The following is a 22,984-nucleotide window of genomic DNA, read 5'->3' as shown; positions in this document are numbered from 1 at the left end:
CTTCCTAACTAATCTGAAGCCAAGCTGAGCATTAGTCTAAAGCCCCAGGTAAGTCCATGTTGATCAGGACTCCTGTTCTTGCTTTCTCATCTACCACCACAAGAACATTATATATAGCAACTGTTCGGGTTCCTCTAAAAAAAGATCTTGGGCCACAGTGATTACACCAGATTTAAAGGTCCATGGGGTTAATGGAAGGTGGTGGGGTCTGTAGTCACATCTTTGAGAACAACTGGAGTTCATAGTGAGGGGAGAGGATAGAAGGAGGGGCAGCACTGTGAATGCTGCATCTTTTTAAAGATAAGCAGTGTTTGGAAAGAGTAGATGGTAGGGCCCAAGCTATTTCTAAACTGCCATGATTGAGTGATGCTATGTGCAGGGATAGGCTAGGTAGGGAATACCTAGGCAGCCTTTACTTACAAATTAACCAGGATTGGTTGAACAGGATAGAAATATAACTGGTTTAAGCAAAAGAAAAAAAAAGGAAAAATTTTGGCTCAAATATCTTCAAGTTCCCATAGATCGAGGCTGCCTTCAGGCATAGTTGGGTCTGGGGGTCCAAATATGTCATCGAGACTCCATCTCCCCCTCTCAGTTCTACTGTCTTCCCATTAGCACCAAGGTCCTCTGGACTTGCATCCTATCAGCTAAGCAACCTCAGTGGGAAAGAACAGTGTTTTTCCCAAAAATTTCAACATAAGTTGTTGGACTGATTCCCATTGGCTTGGTTTGAACCGTATGACCATCCTTAAACCAATTAACATGTGACCCAGAGGGTGTGATGCTCTGATTGTCTGGGTCTGGGTCACCGGTCCCTCCTGTCCTGCAGCCATGATAGGGGGTCAGACCTAACTGAAACACCAGCCCTGAGAGTGGAGGAAAGTTGGCTCCCCAAGGAAAATTGATTGCTGTTAACAGAAGATGGAGGAGCAGTGTTGGTGAGGCAGAAATAGCAGAATGTCCATGGCAACTTACAGCACTGGAAGGGCTTGTTGAAAGGCTGTTCGATTACTTTCTAGAAGGAAGGGAGCATGTATGTTGCTGTTACAAATCTTTCTGAGAACATTTGTGTCATCATCCTTAGCCCTGATCCGCAGTTAGGGGGCATGGCCCATTAGACTTCAAGACAACTGGGGTTTATTTCACAAAGTTTACAAAGTAGAGGACAAAACACACTGGCTTTGTAAGAAGGCAAAAAACTAAAAACAAAACAAAACACAAAAAACATTTGAAGATCCTGAAAGTTCAGAACATTATCTTTCCCAAGTGAGCTTCAGGGGACACAAAACGAACAAAAAATGTTTATCGGTATATATAAACTGTACCCAGAAATACCATTCATTAAATGTATCTCCAGTGAGAGACTCTGGGAAGGTCTTAGTACTCTGGGACACTCAGGCTCTCCCTTTTAATAAAGGGAGGCTTGTTCTGGCCAGTTGTTCTGGCCATGGTCCAATGAAGTTTGCTACATTTTATCTCCCAAATTCCTGTTCAATTTCCTGTGGAATTCTTCCCTTTTTTCTTTTCCTTTCATCTTTCTTTCTTTCTTTCTTTCTTTCTTTCTTTCTTTCTTTCTTTCTTTCTTTCTTTCTTTCTTTCTCTTTCTTTCTTTTTCTTTCCTTTCCTTCCTTCCTTCCTTCCTTTTTTTTTCTTTTGAAATTGTTAAAATTCCTTTTCCAGCCTGAATCTGTTTCCTGGTTATTTATAAGAGCTGTGTGCCACCCAGAGGTGGCTGGTTTTTCAGACAGAGACATGAGCATTTTGTCTTTAGTGTTCCTCCTTAATTTGAATGTGGAGTGAAATGTGACCAGACCCAGGGTTTGGTCAGGTGTCACCATGTCTAGAGGATGACAGTAACAGTTAGGACACTTTGCTTTGAAAGTAACAAAAAACCCAGCTCAAACTGGCTGAAATGCTACAAGGAATTTATTGGCTCAAATGTCTACGGATTATAAAGCTGCAGGCATAGTTTGATCAGGCATTTTTCACCTGCTTTATTCACTGATGTAATAACCTTGGCGCTTAGAACACTGTTCAGAACAGTAAATATTTTTTGAATGAAGAAAATTATTCTGACTCTGCCTTTTTCTGTGGGTTGGTTTGTGGGTGAAGAAGCAACATCTTCTTTCTGTCTGTCTCTCCAGTGCTCCCACTTGCATTATTATTTTGCTAACTACTCACAACTGCCCAAGGCCTCTAGCATTTTCTAGAAAAGGAAACCAAGGCTAGAACTCTGGAATAATTTACCTTTGGACAGTCCTTTTACCCTCCTGTAGAACACTGATGGCAGCTATTTCTCTTCTAATTTCTCAGCCCGTACCTTCTGTTTATATAGCCTAAATGAGCTGCTGCCCCTCAGCCAGCAGGGTAAGGAGCTGAAATTTACTTTCTAGTGCTGCTGGTCTATATATTTTCAAGTTGGCAGCAAAACCCTTTTCTAATCATAACCACTGTTAGTTTGTGAAACGGGAACATGTGGTGCCTGGAGCACTCCATGAGGGGAGCGGAGAGCCCTGGGCCACCCTGCGGAGAAGCGTTGCTGTGCCCCCCCACCCCCCAGGCCAGGCCTCTGCAGCACTGGAGCTGTGCCGACTCTAGCTTTTCCGAATTTAAACCTTTTATACCTCCGGAGCATCCCAAAGCTCACATTGTCTTCTTTCTTCTTCTTCTTCTTTTTTTTTTTTTTTTAAAGATTTTATTTATTTATTTGACAGAGAGAGAGACAGTGAGAGAGGGAACACAAGCAGGGGGAGTGGGAGAGGGAGAAGCAGGCTCCCCGCGGAGCAGGGAGCCCGATGCGGGGCTCGATCCCAGGACCCTGGGATCATGACCTGAGCTGAAGGCAGACGCTTAACAACTGAGCCACCCAGGCACCCCATGTTCTTCTTCTTTTTTTTAATAAGGTCTTTATGATGATGATGATGATGATGATGATGATGATGATGATGATGATGTTCAGTTAGCCACACTATCTTTTTTCAAATGACCAAATGCACCTTGATTGTGTGTTAACTGGATTTCCAGTTATTTATTTCAAGCAGTTAATTTTTTTCATTCTCTTATTTAAAAATGTCTCATGTCCTTGGGCTGAACCTCCTGATGGAGGAGGTTCTCTTGCTTCTCCTGCTACTCCTTATGGATTATATATCAAGGAAATGCCTCTGAGGCCTGTTGGGGCCTGACACTCTTCTGGAAGACAGACTTTGGTGAACCAAGTCCAAGGTGAGAAAGAGGACAAACAGAGCCCAACTAAAAATTACATGGTTTGAACTTCAATCAAGGCCCCAAAATCAAAGGCAGTGTGTGACAGGTCTCACACAGTTGCCAGGATTTTTAAGATGGGCCTCTCTTGCCAGGCTGAGGATCCACAGAGGCTGGCCAGAGATAACACTGAAGAGAAGCCAGGAGTCTCTCCAGTTGTGGTGTGGGATCTGCACCAGTGGCCTGGGCCAGGGCCCACAGCATTGCATGCGTGCTCCACTGGGTCACTTCACCACACCACATTGCCTAGCTCTTTGTGAACCCAGACAAGAAGAAGACACCATTAGCAGCTCGATTGCCAAGTTGTTCCTTCCTCTCAACCCCCAGATCGGGAATTACCCTGTCAGGTAAGAGGGGGAACCGTGTAATAGAAGGCAGAGCAGGTAGGTGTGCATGCACCTGCTTGAACAACCCTTCTTGATAAATGGGGCAGAGCCCATCTGCATGGAGATCTTTCTTTGTCCGGCATTATTGTTACTGGTCTCAACAGAGAGATGTGAGGGACGTAGGCTTAGCACAGTCGCGGCTGAAACAAAGCCAGGATCGAAAGGCAATTCTATAGATGACAGAAAGAAAGCTCCAAGAGGTCTCAGGCTCCAACCAAGCATGAAATGTAACAGAGAGCAATGTCAAGTCTTAGGTTTAGATCCATGAAATCAATTCCATCATCCACACATCAGCGGGAAGGCCTGCCTTTAACTCCCTTCCTGAGAGGTACCAACTCTGAATGTCTCTCTATTTGCTCAGAAAGTTTCCTTCAGGTCTGCAGACCTTCCTCATGGATCCCTTTCCTCCCTGAAGTGGTTTCTGGGGCTGTATGGGAATGCTCTGCCCCGCCCCATGTGGTGCCCTCTTATGCCAATACCATCCAGCCCTGTGGGACCCACCTGGGGGACAGAGTGGGGACTCTGGGTTCCAGAGCCACACATAGGGCATGAAGCTCCATAGGCTGGGGGCCAGGCAGAGGCTTCACAGGACTTTGGGGTAGGCAGTGCTGCTGAGTAGGAAGTGGCCGCCACACACTGACAGTTGCTGGCTGTGAGGTGGGCCTTTGTGGCTACCATAGACCTTGCTCCTCATGACTTCCCGTGCCCAGACCACCTGCTCTCCGGTTTTGGAGGGCTGGGGTCTTCAGGGCTCGAGTCTCTGCTGGCCTGGCTTCGTTTGTTTCTGTCAGGATCTTTATCACAGCTAAAGACTTTTTTTTTTTTTAGAGGTATGTATATGAGTAGTTTAAATGTTCTCTGATAGTTCTTTTTTTTATTTATATTTTATTCTCTCCCAATTCAATATATATATTTATATATATATGTATATATATATATATATATACACACACATATATATATGTAAAACATGTGCAGCCTTCTGTGAATATTGAATATGGAAGCAATTACTCGAGGTTGCAGTAATTACTTTTATACAACTAGAGTTGGGGACTCGTGAATCAGTTCCATGCCCATTAGCAATGTATGCTGGAGCCAAGATTTTCTTTTCCTTTCTTTTTTTAATAGGACCGGACAGTGTTGAATCCTTGAAAAAAAAAATAACACTTTTTTTTTTTTTTAAGCTGACAGCACATTCCATCTACTCGGCAATGTAGAACTAATGAAGATGTAAGTGTAAGAAAACCTATAATTGAATCCAGCACGTAGCAAGCATAGTTTAACACAAAGCACACCCAGCTGAAATCACATGTGCTAGCTAGCGGTCTAATCCTGTCAGGGCAGCCAGCACTAGGAAATATTTCTGGATTGTGTCTCAGGCGGCGTTTGCTATCCATGTAGCCAAGGCGGAATAAAAATGGCTTCAGTCTAAGTCAGGGAACACCCCACGTGCCTTTGATAAGGTTGCCCTTGGGTGGATTATTTAAAGGGTAAGGATGGGAAAAAATAATCCTGAGAAACTGAGGTGTTTGGACGAGAGATCTTCTCGGAACTTTCCTTCCGTTTCCCTTGACAATGTTTGTCAGCTCCCTGTGTGGTGGCCAGAGGTGGGTCTCTTCCCACATTGCAGAATTAGGGCAGTCCCTCAGGGACGTGCCTTTTGGTCCCAGCCCTCGGGTTTCCAGCATTCAGGGCCTGATCAACCCAGCTGACTAGTTCCCTGCGTCCGAGGACCCCTTTGATGTGTGGTCAGCGTGGGAGGGAGACTAGAGTGGAAATAATGTGTTTTCCTTTCAAAATTCTTGATTGATGATTCACTGCCAGGTGTCCCCAATGCCCCCAGCTGCTCTGCCCCCTGCAGTTGCTCCCTGGGGGTGATCTCTCCTGATGCCTCGTCCTTGGCTCTGCCTTGCTTCCTGGCTGGGGAGGGAAACTGCAGCGTTAGCCCCCAGAAACAGGGCTCTGAATTGGTGCCTGCCAAAGACAGGCAGGCATGTTCCTTTGCGAGCCTCTCAGACCTGCCAGCCTCGCAGAAGGAGTACCAGGCTGCAAACCACTTGAAGTTGAATGCCTCTGGTTGGCTCCTCTAGGGTCCATCACTCCCTATTGTTTCCCACCCAGCCATATTTGGGTTCTCGGTGGCTCCCTGCCGCTCCTTGACTGAGATCACCAGAGCTGTGCTTATGTGGAAACTGTAACAGATTTACACAGTGACCCCCCCCACCAGGCTGCCCCCGCTCTGTCCCCAGTCCTCGGGTTGAGGGCATGCCTCGTGGCCTGGCCCCGGGGGTGATGGCATGCTGCGCCAGTCTGTGGAAGGTAGCATGACCTTCCGGGCTAGGCCCCGGAGAACCGGGCCAGATGTGCCGCCAGACCCTGTCCCCAGGACCTCGGAGGCCTGTGTTTGGAGCTGCAGGGAAGCCCCTGGGTGTCTGCTGAGCAGGCGGCCTCCGTCTGGACACCCAGCCCTTTCAGCTGTTGAGCCCTAGTTGGAAGAGGCATTCCAGGGACATTCTTTCTGTCTGGATCAGCGACTTGGCCTGAACTGTGAACCAAAAACTGGAACAAACTGCACCAGTTTGCTCAACCTCGAACCAAATCCAAATAGTTTTTATATCACTAAGAACCAAACCAGAGTTCTGGGGTTTGGTTTGGTTTGTTTTCCCACCAGAGAACATTCGATGAGCAAGGCCAAACTGGAACAGGACTCACCTACCTCCTCAGGCAACTGAGGGGGAACACAAAGAGGACCTCAGCATGGATTTTGGACCCAGTTGGCTCATGGGCCGGAACACACTAGAAGGGAGGGTTAGATCTGCACTAGGTTGACTCTGGGATGGAGAAGCTATGGTGTCAGACCTCTGCTCAGAAGACGGGCGAAACTGCAGATCCACATCTCTGTGGACGATGCTCTGTGGCAGGGGTGGCCCAGAAACTTGCTACCGGGCAGCCACAATGCATGCAGGATGCCACAGATGGGGACAGCACCATGCAACAGGTAGGGACTTGAATAAAATGATGTTGATTTTTCAGAATTTTTTTCCGATCTATTCCGGGTAAATCAGTAAGTAGGCAGTTAGTTAGCTCCTGGCACGTGCTAAGGCACCTCCAAAAGAAGAAAAACCGCACAACCCCTGCTATCTGGGAGCCCATGATACACCTTGGGGGTGTTGTGTGATGACACAGTGTACTGAAGAGAAGCTGTAATGGTTTCAATAGTGTACCCCCCAAATTTGTATCTGCCTGGGAACCCAGAAGGTGACTTTCTCAAGAAATTGGGTCTTTGCAGATGTCTTTAGTTGAGGATCTTGAGATGAAATCATCCTGGATTTAGGGTGGGCCCTGAATCCAATGACTGGTGTCCTTGGAGGAGAGGGCATAGAGAAACATGGGGAGAAGACTGTGTGAGGACAGAGGCAGAGGCGGGAGGGAAGCAGCCACAAGCCAGGGGACGCCTGGGGTCACCAGAAGCTGGAAGAGGCAAGAAAGGAATCTCCTCTGGAGCCTTTGCAGGGAGCACAGCCCTGGTGACACCTTGATCTCAGACTTCCAGCCTCTTGTCTTGTGCAGGAGAATAAATATCTGTTGTATTGAAGGCATCCAATGTGTAATGCTTTGCCATGGCGGCCACAGGACACTAATATGGAAGCCCTGGGGACCCCTAGGGCCTGCCACACGCACACCTCCTCTCTGAGGAAAATGGTATCTTCTGCGTAATTACCCACATCCTGTGGCTTTACTGTGGCTTTACTACCTTAGTCACACGTGATTGGACCAAAGATTGGCCGGACACATGATGGTGGCCACCCATGCGGTGCCTGGTTCCTCTAGAAGGCCTTCTACCAACCGTCTTTTGACCAAGGGAGGCACGCACACCCCATAGGGGCATGGTGGGAATAGAGGGATGGAGCCAGGAGACAGAAAGCATGAGGCAAGCAGAGAAGGAGAGAGAGAGAGAAGGAGAAAAAGAGGAAGGCTATGTTGAGAGTGGCAGTGTCATTAGAATCAGCAGCCGCATGGCCCCCTCTGAGAGGACAGGTCCCTGTGACACTCCACAGAAGCCCGAATCTGGTTACTGTGATTTTGCTTGCTTTCTGGGTTCCTTCACCTCCTCTGGATTCTTACAATCCATCCCCAAGTCCAGAGAGAGCGGGAGCATTTCTCTGTCCTCTGCAATCTGAAACAGCCCAACCGACACACAAATAGCATAGAAGTGAGACTACCACAGAAAAATAGGAGCTCATGTGGGTTGTGTTTAATCCAAGGCTCATCCATATAAATTGCTTGCTGGCTGTGTTACCCTGTGCAGGCTACTTAACCTCTCTGAATTGCGGCATCCTCTTGTATCAGATGGATTAATGTCATCCTTCAGAGGGTTTTGTGAGGATTAAATAAGCCGTAGAAAGTGACATATCCACCACAATGCCTAGCACAAAGCATGCCCTTGATAGTTGCCTTCCCTTCAAGTGACTGGACCTGAGTCTAGACTTGGGTCTGGGCTAGTGGTGTTGGAAACAGACGTGTGCTTCCGGTTTGAACCAATCTGGCAAGTGATATTTTGAAAATGCTTGGTTGGATTTAATAACAAAATTTAAGTTTAGTTTGGAAATTTAGCAAATGAGTGCGGTTTTGGGTCCTCCCCGCCCTCTTTATGTTTGTTGGTGTATGGCTTGATTCAGTCGATGTCCCTGAAGGAACCCGTCCATATAGCATTAATTTAATCAGCAGAAATCTTGCAGAAATAGATTTTTGGAAACCACTAGCCTGCCAAAACATTCCCTGGATTATCAAATATTTTTTATAAGTCTGATAACACTTAATACATCATTGGACCTTAACAGTATTCTGCAGCCAAATCAGCATTGGCCTCACCCACCTTTTCCCAGCGCTGTGCCCTTCTCTCTTCCACCAGCCCTGAGGCCTCCTGCTTCCCATTCCTCAGTTCCTTAAGAGAACGAAGAACGTGAGATTTCTTTAATGTTGGCATTTTCATCCTAAGCACAGTGACTTAACAACAACAAAAGAGAGTTTGGACAAAACAGATAATATGATCTGTTGTAGCATATTTTGTCTTTGGAAGGTTGAAATGCATTTCAAGCCCTAGGCCATATTTTTCATCCTTTCTCTCCTCCACACCCCACTCCTCTTCCTAACAGCTGTGCCCAGCAGGCCTGTTCTCTGGCTGAGCAGCTCTGTGAGGTGGGTCTCTTCCAGCACACCCTTCCTGATACAGGAGGGCTGAGTGGAAGGCAGGACAGAAGAGGCTGGTGTGAATGGCCGAGAATACGTGTCAGCTAGGGGCAGGTGAGGGGCAGTGGGGCAAGGGGTGAGCATGTGCACAGAGGCTGCAAGGGGTTCTGCAATATTGTCTTTCTTTAAGAAAAAAAAAGATGTGTGGCAAATACGACATCATGTTAAGACTTGATAAAATTAGAGGTTGTAGTCTGCGCTAATATCCTCAAGATTTGCCTAAATGTTTGAAATACCTTATCATGAAACTTTGTTTTAACAATACTTGCAAAGAGAGGTTTTGGACTTAAAAAGAAAAAGAAATGAAAGCATTTGCTGTGTTATGAAAGTCTTCAGTTGTAGCAGTCCATACAGAATTTGCCCTGTGTCATTGGGAACTGGGGTATTGAAATGGGCCTCACATTTGAATGACTTCCTGAGCATGTTTTGAGATCAAGGTTGGAGTAGCTTTATTCCCCCAAACAAAGCCACACGTCCAACTCATGGACCCAGGGTTGACCCTTGAAGGATTTGAGCATGTATGAAAGTTTCTTCAAATAAGATCTTCTTTATAGTGCTATTTTTTATACTTTCCATCCAGAGCCAGTTTATTTCTCAAGATTGTTCCCTGCTGGATCAAAAGAGAAGTATCTGTTCAGTCATTGCCCATGTCCAGGACACTAGTTCCTGGGGGTCTGTAGCCATCGTGAAGGTTGTTTGTGAGGGCCACTGCACGCTCCCCTCCTGTACATGAGGGAGTATACGTGTTCTTGGGTCTTGGTCTGTTGGGCATCCATGGTACTCTCAATGAAACCCCATGGAGTGCTGGGGGTGGGTCAGGGCAGTGAGTTCCTGCCCAGCACCACGGCAAGCTTTAATTTGCTCCTGAGATGGTTGGGGACCAGGGTAGCACTATTTATAGACTTGAACCACTTCATGATAACCCAGTGCTGCTCACATATTTTTTGTTTCTCCATTGAGGTATATAATTACCCTTTCCTTGGCTATGAACTTTCAGAATATGGAACAGCCACACACACAAGGACCTCCTACGACCAGCAGTGACTTCTTTGACTTTCTTGGAGGAGCTGCCCAGTGATCTCAGCCTGTCTTCTGGGCAGCCGCAGAGGGCCCAGGGTGGGCTAAGTATGTGTAGTGGAGGTTCGGAAGTCAGAGGTGGGCTGTCATGTCCTGGACTTTCTGGTCACTTAAATGGACTGCCTTTTTCTTATCTTTCTCATGGCAGTGATAGTATCCAATCAAAATGTTGCGAAGTAAATGAAAGCGCCCCTGGTGGCCAAAGCTGGAACAAATTGAGCAACAAAATAAAGTAGTGTTGCTTTATTACCCAAAGTTTAAAATAAATATCCATGAGTCCAGACCAATATAAACAAATGATTGGTAAATCAATAAGTGTGGTAGAAGAAACAACTCACTGTGCAGATAAATTCCAGATCACATATGTAGATACTTCATCTTGAAGGAGGGGAGCATAACTCCCCACTCCTCAATTGTGGGCTACATGTTAGCAACTTTCTTCCAAAGAAGACACTAAGAAAAAGGGAAAAAAAGAGGAACTTCCCAGTGGAGAGACCTGAAAAACATCTCTGCCAGGAGATCAAGGTCAGCATCAACAATCATAAATCATGTTGATATGTTGTAATGAAAATAGTACTTCATCTCTGTGGTCTTTCGCTCCCAAACCCATAACCTCAATCTAATCATGAGAAAAACACTAGACAGATACCAGTAGTAGGACATCCTGCACTGTATCTGACCAGTGCTCTTCAAAACTATCAAGGTCATAAAAAACAAGGCAATTCTGAGAAGCTGTCACAACCAAGAGGACCCTGAGGAGATGTGACAGCTAAATATAACGTGGCATCCTAAATGGGATCTGGAGCTGAAGGGCATTAGTTTAAAACCAAGGAAACTGGAGTACCTGGGTGGCTCAGTTGGTTAAGCATCTGACTCTTGATTTCAGCTCAGGTCATGATCTCAGGGTTGTGAATCAAGCCCCACGCGGGGCTCCACACTGGACATGGAGACTGCTTAAGATTCTCTCCCTCCCTCTGTGCCTCCCCTCCCCCACCTCTCTCTAAAAAACAAACAAAAACCCCAAGGAAATCTGAATAAATGATTATATTAAATTAAGTAATTAGGTATCAATATTGGTTCATTAATTTTGACAAATGGGGTGCCTGGGTGGCTCAGTCGGCTAAACGTATGCCTTTGGCTCAGGTCATGATCCCAGGGTCCTGGGATCCAGCCCCGCCTCAGGCTCCACTCAGCAGGGACTTTGCTTCTCTCTCTGCCCCTCCTCCCTGCTTGTTCTCTCTCTCTCTCAAAAATAAGAATAAATAAAATCTTAAAAAAAAGTTATGACAAATATACCATACCAACGTGAGTTGCTAATAATGGGGCGACTGTGTGTGGGGAGGAGGGATATATGGGAACACTATAGTATCTTTGTAATTTTTCTGCAAATCTAAAACCATTCTAAAAAATGAAGCCTGTTAATTTTAAAAAATTAAAGAAAATAGAAAATGTATACAGACATATTATTGCAAACATTTGTGTTCCACACATGTGTAAATTGTTAAGATGTTGTCATATTTATTTCAAGTTTGTTTGTTTATTTGTTTTAAAGACTTTATTTGAGAGAGAGAAAGAAATCGAGCACAAGCAGGGGGAGGGCCAGTGGAGGAGAAGCAGACGCCCCAAGGAGCAGGGAGCCCGATGTGGAGCTTGATCCTAGAACTTTGAGATCATGACCTCAGCCAAAGGCAGATGCTCAACCGCTGATCCATCCAGGCGCCCCTATTTCAAGATATTAAAAAAAATAAATTATTAAAACTGAAAAACATTATTGGGAAGAGCAATTACGGATTTGAAAATACTATAGCATCTATGGTGGATCAGAGATAGTCATGAGTGCTTTGTCTCTCCCCACACCAGGGGTGGAATTTATTTCTTCACCTCCTCAAATCAGGGCAAAAATGATGCTGTACCAGTGCAAGGCCTAGCCTTGACAGGTCTGGACCATCTGCTTTCTCCCTGTTGGTATCCTGCCGCCATGCTGGGATGCAGCCCAAGCAGCCACTTGCAGAGGACCATGATTCTTCTCTACTTGTTGATAGTCTAACTGAGCTCCCAGCCAACAGCCAGCACCAATTTGCCAGCCATTTGAGTGAATCACCTGGAAAATGCATCTTCCAGCTCCAGCCAAACTGCCCTCACTGATGCCACATGAAGCTGAGGTGTACTGTCCCCACCAAACCCTGCCCAAACAAACAAATGTTGTTGTTTTAAACAACTAAGTTTGGGGATGATTTGTTATGCAGCAAAAGATAACCAAAACAGCACTGTACAATAAGAAAGATTTGACCCCACGTCCATGTCTTTTACTTTTTAATTAAAAAATAATTCTTCCATATGGTGAGATGTTTTCCAAAATGCCTCACCAATTTTCTGGGATGATACCTTTTATAACTTCTTGTAGAGACTCTTAGCATGTTTTATCTCTTGACCTGGCGGGAAGGTTTTAGCCATGGGTCTCTTTTTAGGGCAGGGTTTCCTGAAGAGTGCCCTGCAAAACAGAGGACCCACACAAGTCCCTAGAGCTGCATTGTCCAATATGGTAGCCATATGTGGCTACTGAGCACTTGACATGGGGCTGAACTGAATTGAGATGTGCTGGAAGCATACAAAACTCACCAGATTTTAAAGCCTTAGCACTAGTCTTCAAAAAAGAATGGAAAATATCTCATTAATAATTCTATATTGATTATATATTGAATTGATAATATTTGGGTGTATTGTATTGAATAAAATATATTTTTGGAATTAGTTTCACCTATTTTTATTTTAATGTGGCTACTAAAAGTTTTAAAATTACACATGTAGCTGGCATTAGGTTTCTATTAAACAGCACTGCTCTAGAGGAAAAGGTTCTGGGTCAAAGTAGTTTGGAAAATGCTACTTAGTTAACCCTTCCTGAGGAATTATAGGGTGTGCACATTTTCTTTTTTCTAGTCTATTCACCTGTTTATATGTGATTGGTGTCATTTCTTCCATAAATATTTTGAGGAATTTACTTAGGGGAAAGCCATTTATGCCTGTAGATTTCTTTGTATAGGTATTGTTAACTACAGCTTCAACACTCTGATAGGTAGAGGACTATTATAGGTTTTTTATTTTCTCATGTCAGTTTTTGTTAGTTTTGTTTTTCTAAGCATTTTTCATTTTATCTAAAAATTTATTAATAATAAATTATTCATAATATATTGTAATTATCTTTTAAATACCTGTAGCATATGAACTGATGTCCTCATTTCAAATTCAACGGGTAATTTGTGACTTCTTTATTATTTTCCTATCAGACTTCTTAGAAACCAATACTTTTATTATTCTTTTACAAGTGCCAACTTCTAGGCATGTTGATTTTCTCTCTTGAATATTTGCTTTATATTTCATTAATTTCTGCTCTTAGTTTTTATTATTTCTTCCTTTCTAGTTTCTTTAGTTTCAATTTGCTGTTTTTCTTCTTTTTGAGATAAATAACTGGACTTTTTTTCTATTCTTTTTTCTTTTTAAATATATGCATTTAGGGCTGTAAGTTTTCTCTTAGCAGAGGTTTAGCTACATCCCCTGTGTTTTGATATGTTGTTGTATTTTCATGATTTCCAATTTCCACTGAAATTTTTTTCTTTGACCTATATAAAAGTATATATTGTTAAATTCCCAAGAAATTGAGAAATTTTTACTTATTTCAAAAACTTATTTCCAGCTTAATGCTTTTGTGGTCAGAGAACATATTCTGAGTGATTTCAATCCTTTGAAACTTGTCGAAACTTCTTTTATGGCCAGCATAAATGTTCCATGTACATTTGAGAAGAATGTGCATTCTTTTCTGCACAGTGTTCTGTACATGCCAAAATATCAAATTTGTTAATTGTGTTGTTTATATCTTATATATCCTTACTGATTTTTTTTTCCTTGCTGTACCTTTTATTGAGAGAAGTGTGTTGAAGTTTCCCAAAATGAGTGTAGATTTGCCTGTATTTATAATTCTGTCAATTTTTCTTTATGTATTTTGAAGCTATGGTTTTTACATACGTATAAATTGAGAATTTAATGTTTTCTTGGAGAATTAACCCTTTTATCATTATGAAACTTGTATCTTTATCCCAATTTTGCTTTTTCCTTGAGTCTACTTCACTATCAGTATAGCTATTCCAGCTTTCTTTTGGATAGTGGTTGCATGTTATATTTTTTATCATCTTTACTTTTTAATTACTCTATGTCTTATGTTTAAGGTATATCTCTAGTAAGCAGCATATATTGGATTTTATTTTTAATTTAGTTTAATAATTACAGGCTTTTAATTGAACTACTTAATCCATTTAGATTTAATTACTGATATATTTGGGTTTATATCTACTATAATGCTACTTGGCCAATCTACTGGATCATAAATGGAAATTTATGTTAGCCCCTCCTTCCTGACCCTCTTTCTTCTGTCTCTCGTTCCTCTTCCTACCTCATTCATTAACTGCTTCTATTTTTGTTTTTCTTTGCCGTGCCTCTCTCTTTCTCCAAACTTCTAAATATTGGGAGTTCCTCTTGCCCAGTCCTCAGAATTAGTTCTTCTCTACTCATTCCTTAAGTGATCTTATCCATTCTCAAGGCTTTTATATAGACTGCCAACTCCCGATTTATAGCTCTATCCTGGACCTCATCTTGGAACTCCCAATACACATATTCAATGTCATACATCACCATTTGGATGTCTAATAGACATCACAAAACTAACATTTCCAAGATTGAGGTTCTAACATAGTGAGAGCTTCCATGTTATGTTTTCTGCAGTTTTCTCATCTCAGTAAGTAGCAACCCCATTTTATCACTTCTTAGGTCAAAAACTTAGGGCCATTTTTGACTCCTCTCTTTCTCTTTCAGTTGACATCTAATCCATCCAGAAGGCTGGTTGATGTTACCTTCAAAATATATCCATAATCTGACCACTTTTCACCACCTTCTCTGCTATTGGCTTGGTCCAACCCTGTGTCAGCTCTCACCTGTTTTATTGCAGTAACCTCCTACCTGGTCTTCTCGCTTCCAGTGTAGCTTCCATGAAGCCTACTCACATAGCTGTTGGAATGATCTTTACAAAGTGTATGCCACGTTGCATCACTTCTTTGTTCAAGTAAAAAATGGCTTTCTATCTTATTCAGAGTAAAAGCCAAAATCTTTTCCATGGCCTATAGAGCCCTGATTGATTTAGTTCCATGTCACCTTTCTGACCTCATCGCCTATCACCCTTCTTTCATTGACTCTGCTCCAGCCAATCTGACCTCCCTGCTATTGCTCATAAATACCAATCATACTGTCACTTTGGGACCTATTCACATGCTGTACCTCCTCTTCCCTTATATCTTTGTATGGCCTACTCATTTCCTTCAAGTCTCTCTTCCAATATCCTGGACCATTCTGGACCATCTTATATAAGATATTAAAGAGCCCTCATCTTTTTACCCTGTGACATTTTTTCCCCATAGCTCTCACCGCCACCTGATGTACTATGTATTCATCTTTTGATTTATTTACAGTCTGTTTCCTCCAACCATAAACTCTGAGACACAGGAAGTTTGTTTTATTCCCTGATGTATCTCCAGAGCCTAGGTCAAGTTTTGGCATATAGTATGCTACCAATAAATAGCTTTTGAATGAAAACAAAATGCATTTTTACAACAATCCTGTGAAGTTGAGAGGGTGAATATTGTTATCGGCTTACCAAAGAAGAAGCTGAAGCTCAGAGCCTTGAGGTGATTTATAGAAACCACGTAGCCATTAAGTGGTTTAGCTGGAATTCAGACACATCTTTTTCTGCTCACTTGAGGGTTTATTCCACAGCAGCACATATCTCCACCATGGCAGATTCCATACTGACAGCCAATGATGACAAAAATTGGAAATAAGAGTCAGGCAGACTCTGAAGTCACCTTTGCTCTAGTTTCTACATATCAGCAATACCAAACAAAAGAGGGGGAAAAAGGCCTTGTGATGTATGTGGCTTCTTCAAAGTTTGCTATGGGTGGAAAAGAAGTGGGTGCCGAGTGAGCGAGTTAGTGAGCATTTGGAAAAGGTGTGGCTTGTGGTCAGGATGCCCTTCCAGGGACTGGGGAGGTAGGATCATATATAAGGAGGCAGGGAGGATTATTTTCAACATCAAATATGAACTCCCTATTCAGATTTTAAGACTGAAGGGAAAGTCACACATTCATTCAAAAAATATTTATTGGGTAACCTACAGTGTACCAAGCATGATGTTCTAGGCACTAGCATTAGAGTACTGAACAAAACAGACAAGTCCTTGCCATCCTCTAGTGGAGAAATGATAAAGTCTAAGTGCATTATCACCAGATGAATGAATTGCAGAAGAACGTGGGGTTTCCTATTGAGAGCACATTCAGTAATTTTTCAAATTACCTCCTTGTTGAAAGGAAGGACTTGTACTTAGAGGCCAGAATTAGGTAACTGTGAGATGTCACATTGGAGCCATAGCTAAATGGACACATGTCAAGCCATAGAGGAGCATATTAGGGAGGGGTGTCAGTGGAAGAGATGAGAAGTAACTGGTATTTGGCAGGTCCAGTTAAAACATCTGGGTGGGATAGAATTCTCTAACAATCTAGAAAAATTCACTTGTCCCTTCTGCCTGGCATATAGACTACATTCCTTCCCCTCTCTTCATATATGGTCATATCACTGAGTTCTAACCAGTGAAATATGGGTGGAAGTATTGAGTGCAATTTGTAGGTCTGGCCCTTAAAATCTCTTCTGAAGCCTTTTCAATATGGCAGAACTGCCACCAGCCTGAGTCCCTGAATGACTGTGTAGAATATAAGTGTTGCTGACTTGAATCCCCACCTTGGATTGCTACACAGACAGGATTACACTTCATATTCCAGTTTAGAAATTTGGAATATTTGGAGTTTTGGACTTCTTTAAAAAGCCCACAGACTTTTCAGAGTCTTTGAAAGAGATTCTTTTTTTTTTTCAGATTTGTAAATATTTGAAAGAGATTCTTGGTGGGCACTAAGTTCCATGCGTTTTCCTCCATTTCTTAGGCTCCCTTGCTGTTATTGTGGTCATGTGGCTCAGTTCTGTCCAATAGACCATGGGGGGAAAAGGATATATGCTACCTCCAAGCTTAGGCCATAAAAATCTCCCATGTAAAACCATCCATTTTCTAGCTAGCTGATACTAGGGCAACTTTGAAACTACAAGATGGCAGAGCCACAGTATTAAAGGAGTCTGGGTTCCTGGATAAGCATTTGGAGAAGAGCCACCCGAGAATATGACCATCAGACTTTGTATGAGAGATTAATTTGTTTTTATTACTTTTAGTCCCCGATATTTGAGGTTCTTTTTTTTTTTTTACATTTTTTTATTCTTATGTTAATCCCCATACATTACATCATTAGTTTTAGATGTAGTGTTCCATGATTCATTGTTTGTGCATAACACCCAGTGCTCCATGCAGAATGTGCCCTCCTCAATACCCACCACCAGGCTAACCCATCCTCCCACCCCCCTCCCCTCTAGAACCCTCAGTTTGTTTTTCAGAGTCCATCGTCTCTCATGGTTCGTCTACCCCTCCGATTTCCCCCCCTTCATTCTTCCCCTCCTGCTACCTTCTTCTTCTTTTTTTTTTTTCCTTAACATATATTGCATTATATGTTTCAGAGGTACAGATCTGAGAGTCAACAGTCTTGCACAGTTCACAGCGCTTACCAGAGCACATGCCCTCCCCAGTGTCTATCACCCAGTCACCCCATCCCTCCCACCCCACCCCCTACTCCAGCAACCCTCAGTTTGTTTCCTGCGATTAAGAATTCCTCATATCAGTGAGATCATATGATACATGTCTTTCTCTGTTTGACTTATTTTGCTCAACATAATACCCTCCAGTTCCATCCACGTCATTGCAAATGGCAAGATCTCATTCCTTTTGATGGCTGCATAATATTCCATTATATATATATATACCACATCTTCTTTATCCATTCATCTGTCGATGGACATCTTGGCTCTTTCCACAGTTTGGCTATTGTGGACATTGCTGCTATAAACATCGGGGTGCACGTACCCTTTCGGATCCCTACTTTTGTATCTTTGGGGTAAATACCCAGTAGTGCAATTGCTGGATCATATGGTAGCTCTATTTTCAACTTTTTGAGGAACCTCCATACTGTTTTCCAGAGTGGCTGCACCAGCTTGCATTCCCACCAACAGTGTAGGAGGGTTCCCCTTTCTCCGCATCCCCGCCAACATCTGTCGTTTCCTGACTTGTTAATTTTAGCCATTCTGACTGGTGTGAGGTGGTATCTCATTGAGGTTTTGATTTGGATTTCCCTGATGCCGAGCGATATTGAGCTCTTTTTCATGTGTCTATTGGCCATTTGGATGTCTTCTTTGGAAAAATGTCTGTTCATGTCTTCTGCCCATTTCGTGATTGGATCATTTGTTCTTTGGGTGTTGAGTTTGATGAGTTCTTTATAGATTTTGGATACTAGCCCTTTATCTGATATGTCATTTGCAAATATCTTCTCCCATTCTGTCGGTTGTCTTTTGGTTTTGTTGACTGTTTCCTTTGCTTTGCAAAAGCTTTTTATCTTGATGAAGTCCCAATAGTTCATTTTTGCCCTTGCTTCCCTTGCCTTTGGCGATGTTTCTAGGAAGAAGTTGCTTTGGCTGAGGTCAAAGAGGTTGCTGCCTGTGTTCTTTAGGATTTTGATGGACTCCTGTCTCACATTGAGGTCTTTCAACCATTTGGAGTCTATTTTTGTGTGTGGTGTAAGGAAATGGTCCAGTTTCATTCTTCTGCATGTGGCTATCCAATTTTCCCAACACCATTTGTTGAAGAGACTGTCTTTTTTCCATTGGACATTCTTTCCTGCTTTGTCAAAGATGAGTTGACCATAGAGTTGAGGGTCCATTTCTGGGCTCTCTATTCTGTTCCATTGATCTATATGTCTGTTTTTGTGCCAATACCATACTGTCTTGATGATAACAGCTTTGTAATAGAGCTGGAAGTCTGGAACTGTGATGCCACCAGCTTTGCTTTTCTTTTTCAACATTCCTCTGGCTATGCGGGGTCTTTTCTGGTTCCATACAAATTTTAGGATTATTTGTTCCATTTCTTTGAAAAAAGTGGATGGTATTTTGATGGGGATTGCATTGAATGTGTAGATTGCTCTAGGTAGCATTGACATCTTCACAATATTTGTTCTTCCAATCCATGAGCATGGAACGTTTTTCCATTTCTTTGTATCTTCCTCAATTTCTTTCATGAGTATTTTATAGTTTTCTGAGTACAGATCCTTTGTCTCTTTGGTTAGATTTATTCCTAGGTATCTTATGGTTTTGGGTGCCATTGTAAATGGGATCGACTCCTTAATTTCTCTTTCTTCTGTCTTATTGTTGGTGTATAGGAATGCCACTGATTTCTGTGCATTGATTTTATATCCTGCCACTTTACTGAATTCCTGTATGAGTTCTAGCAGTTTTGGGGTGGAGTCTTTGGGGTTTTCCACATAAAGTATCATATCATCTGCAAAGAGTGAGAGTTTGACTTCTTCTTTGCCGATTTGGATGCCTTTGATTTCTTTTTGTTGTCTGATTGCTGTGCCTAGGACTTCCAATACTATGTTGAATAGCAGTGGAGATAGTGGACATCCCTGCCGCGTTCCTGACCTTAGGGGGAAAGCTCTCAGTTTTTCCCCATTGAGAATGATATTCGCTGTAGGTTTTTCATAGATGGCTTTTATGATATTGAGGTATGTACCCTCTATGCCTATACTCTGAAGAGTTTTGATCAAGAAAGGATGCTGTATTTTGTCAAAAGCTTTTTCTGCATCTATTGAGAGGATCATATGATTCTTGTTCTTTCTTTTTTTAATGTATTGTATCACATTGATGATTTGCGGATGTTGAACCAACTTGCAGCCCAGGGATAAATCCCACTTGGTCGTGGTGAATAATCCTTTTAATGTACTGTTGGATCCTATTGGCTAGTATTTTGGTGAGAATTTTTGCATCCATGTTCATCAGGGATATTGGTCTGTAATCCTCCCTTTTGATGGGGGTCTTTGTCTGGTTTTGGGATCAAGGTAATGGTGGCCTCATAAAATGAGTTTGGAAGTTGTCCTTCCATTTCTATTTTTTGGAACAGTTTCAGAAGAATAGGTATTAATTCTTCTTGAAATGTTTGGTAGAATTCCCCTGGGAAGCCATCTGGCCCTGGGCTTTTGTTTTTTGGGAGATTTTTGATGACTGCTTCAATTTCCTTAGTGGTTATAGGTCTGTTCAGGTTTTCTGTTTCTTCCTGGTTCAGTTTTGGTAGTTGATACATCTCTAGGAATGCATCCATTTCTTCCAGGTTATCTAATTTGCTGGCATAGAGTTGCTCATAATATGTTCTTATAATTGTTTGTATTTCTTTGGTGTTGGTTGTGATCTCTCCTCTTTCATTCATGATTTTGTTGATTTGGGTCATTTCTCTTTTCTTTTTGATAAGTCTGGCCAGGGGTTTATCAATCTTGTTAATTCTTTCAAAGAATCAGCTCCTAGTTTCGTTGATCTGTTCTACTGTTCTTTTAGTTTCTATTTCATTGATTTCTGCTCTGATCTTTATTATTTCTCTTCTCCTGCTGGGTTAAGGCTTTACTTGCTGTTCTTTCTCCAGCTCCTTTAGGTGTAGGGTTAGGTTGTGTACTTGAGACCTTTCTTGTTTCTTGAGAAAGGGTTGTATTGCTATATACTTTCTTCTTAGGACTGCCTTTGCTGCATCCCAAAGATTTTGAATAGTTGTGTTTTCATTTTCATTGGTTTCCATGTATTTTTTTAATTCTTCTTTAATTTCCTGGTTGACCCATTCATTCTTCAGTAGGATGCTCTTTAGCCTCCATGTATTTGAATTCTTTCCGACTTTCCTCTTGTGATCGAGTTCTAGTTTCAAAGCATCGTGGTCTGAAAATAGGCAGGGAATGATCCCAATCTTTTGGTACTGGTTGAGACCTGATTTATGACCTAGGATGTGATCTATTCTGGAGAATGTTCCATGGGGACTAGAGAAGAATGTGTATTCCATTGCTTTGGGATGGAATGTTCTGAATATGTCTGTGAAGTCCATTTGGTCCAGTGTGTCATTTAAAGTCTTTATTTCCTTGTTGATCTTTTGCTTAGACGATCTGTCCATTTCAGTGAGGGGGGTGTTAAAGTCCCCCACTATTATTGTATTGTTGTTGATGTGTTTCTTTGCTTTTGTTATTAATTGCCTTATATAATTGGCTGCTCCCATGTTAGGGGCATAGATATTTACAATTGTTAGATCTTCTTGTTGGATAGACCCTTTAAGTAGGATATAATGTCCTTCCTCATCTCTTATTACAGTCTTTGGTTTAAAATCTAATTTGTCTGATATAAGGATTGCCACCCCAGCTTTCTTTTGGTGTCCATTAGCATGGTAAATGGTTTTCCACCCCCTCACTTTCAATCTGGGGGTGTCTTTGGTTCTAAAATGAGTCTCTTGCAGACAGCATATCGATGGGTCTTGTTTTTTAATCCAGTCTGATAGCCTGTGTCTTTTGATTGGGGCATTTAGCCCATTTACATTCAGGGTAACTACTGAAAGATAGGAATTTAGTGCCATTGTATTGCCTGTAAGGTGACTGTTACCGTATATTGTCTGTGTTCCTTTCTGGTCTATGTTGCTTTTAGGGTCTCTCTTTGCTTAGAGGACCCCTTTCAAGATTTCTTGTAGGGCTGGTTTTGTGTTTGCAAATTCCTTTAGTTTTTGTTTGTCCTGGAAGCTTTTTATCTCTCCTTCAATTTTCAATGACAGCCTAGCTGGATAGAGTATTCTTGGCTGCATATTTTTCTCATTTAGTGCTCTGAATATATCCTGCCAGTCCTTTCTGGCCTGCCAGGTCTCTGTGGATAGGTCTGTTGCCAATCTAATGTTTCTACCATTGTAGGTTACATATCTCTTCTCCCGAGCTGCTTTCAGGATTTTCTCTTTGTCTATGAGACTCGTAAGTTTTACTATTAGATGTTGGGGTGTTGACCTATTTTTATTGATTTTGAGAGGGGTTCTCTGTGCTTCCTGGATTTTGATGCCTGTTTCCTTCCCCAAATTAGGGAAGTTCTCTGCTATAATTTGCTCCATTATACCTTTTGCCCCTCTCTCTCTTTCTTCTTCTTCTGGGATCCCAATTATTCTAATGTTGTTTCGTCTTATGGTATCGCTTATCTCTCGAATTCTGCCCTCGTGATCCAGTAGTTGTTTATCTCTCTTTTTCTCAGCTTCTTTATTTTCCATCATTTGGTCTTCTATATTACTGATTCTCTCTTCTGCCTCATTTATCCTAGCAGTTAGCACCCCCATTTTTGATTGCACCTCATTAATAGCCTTTTTGATTTCTACTTGGTTAGATTTTAGTTCTTTTACTTCTCCAGAAAGGGTTTCTCTAATAACTTCCATATTTTTTTCAAGCCCAGCTAGTATCTTTAAAGTGATGATTCTGAACTCTAGATCTGACATCGTACTAATGTCCGTATTGAGTAGGTCCCTGGCAGTTGGTACTACCTCTTGTTCTTTTGTTGAGGTGATTTTTTCCATCTTGTCATTTTGTGCAGAGGAGAATAGATTAATGAGAGAACAAAATGCTAGCAGAGTAACAACGTCCCCAGAAAATATACTCTAAACAAATCAGAATAGACCTGAAGCAGTGGAAAAAGAAACGGAAAGAGAGAAAAAAGAAAAAGAAAAAAAAGAAAAAGATAAAGATAAAAACAAACAAAAACAAACAAAACAAAACAACAACAACAAAAAAAACCAGAATGTGATCAAATATGATCAGGCTGGTATATAGATCAGTGCCACACACTAGATTTGGGGTGTATTTTGGTCTTTTAGAAGAAAGTGCCTCCCGAAATTTTAAAGAAAGAAAAACTTACATATGTACAAAAATAAGGGTTGATATGATGAAGGGATGGAATATGACTGTAAAGATGGAAATTATAAAAAATTTTATAAAAGG

General features: G+C 42.0%; 1 long non-coding RNA gene across 12 annotated transcripts in view; it reads left to right on the top strand.

Annotated features, from left to right (window-relative positions):
- Positions 1-22,984, top strand: part of LOC123861696 (uncharacterized) — a 272,443-nt gene that overhangs the window by 138,274 nt on the left and 111,185 nt on the right. Inside the window, exon 1 of one of the 12 annotated variants that reach the window (XR_010413208.1) lies at positions 4,585-6,645. The exons of the other annotated variants lie outside the window; for them this stretch is intronic. This is a non-coding gene — a long non-coding RNA (uncharacterized LOC123861696). Of the gene's footprint in view, positions 1-4,584; positions 6,646-22,984 lie in introns of those variants that run through there. 12 annotated transcript variants of the gene reach the window in all.

The sequence above is a fragment of the Mirounga angustirostris genome, unplaced genomic scaffold, assembly GCF_029215605.1.
Source record: "Mirounga angustirostris isolate CCGP_5_RB_7025 unplaced genomic scaffold, mMirAng1.0.hap1 SCAF_7, whole genome shotgun sequence".
Taxonomy (NCBI): Eukaryota; Metazoa; Chordata; class Mammalia; order Carnivora; family Phocidae; genus Mirounga; species Mirounga angustirostris.
This window is presented reverse-complemented; position numbering and strand designations above follow the sequence as displayed.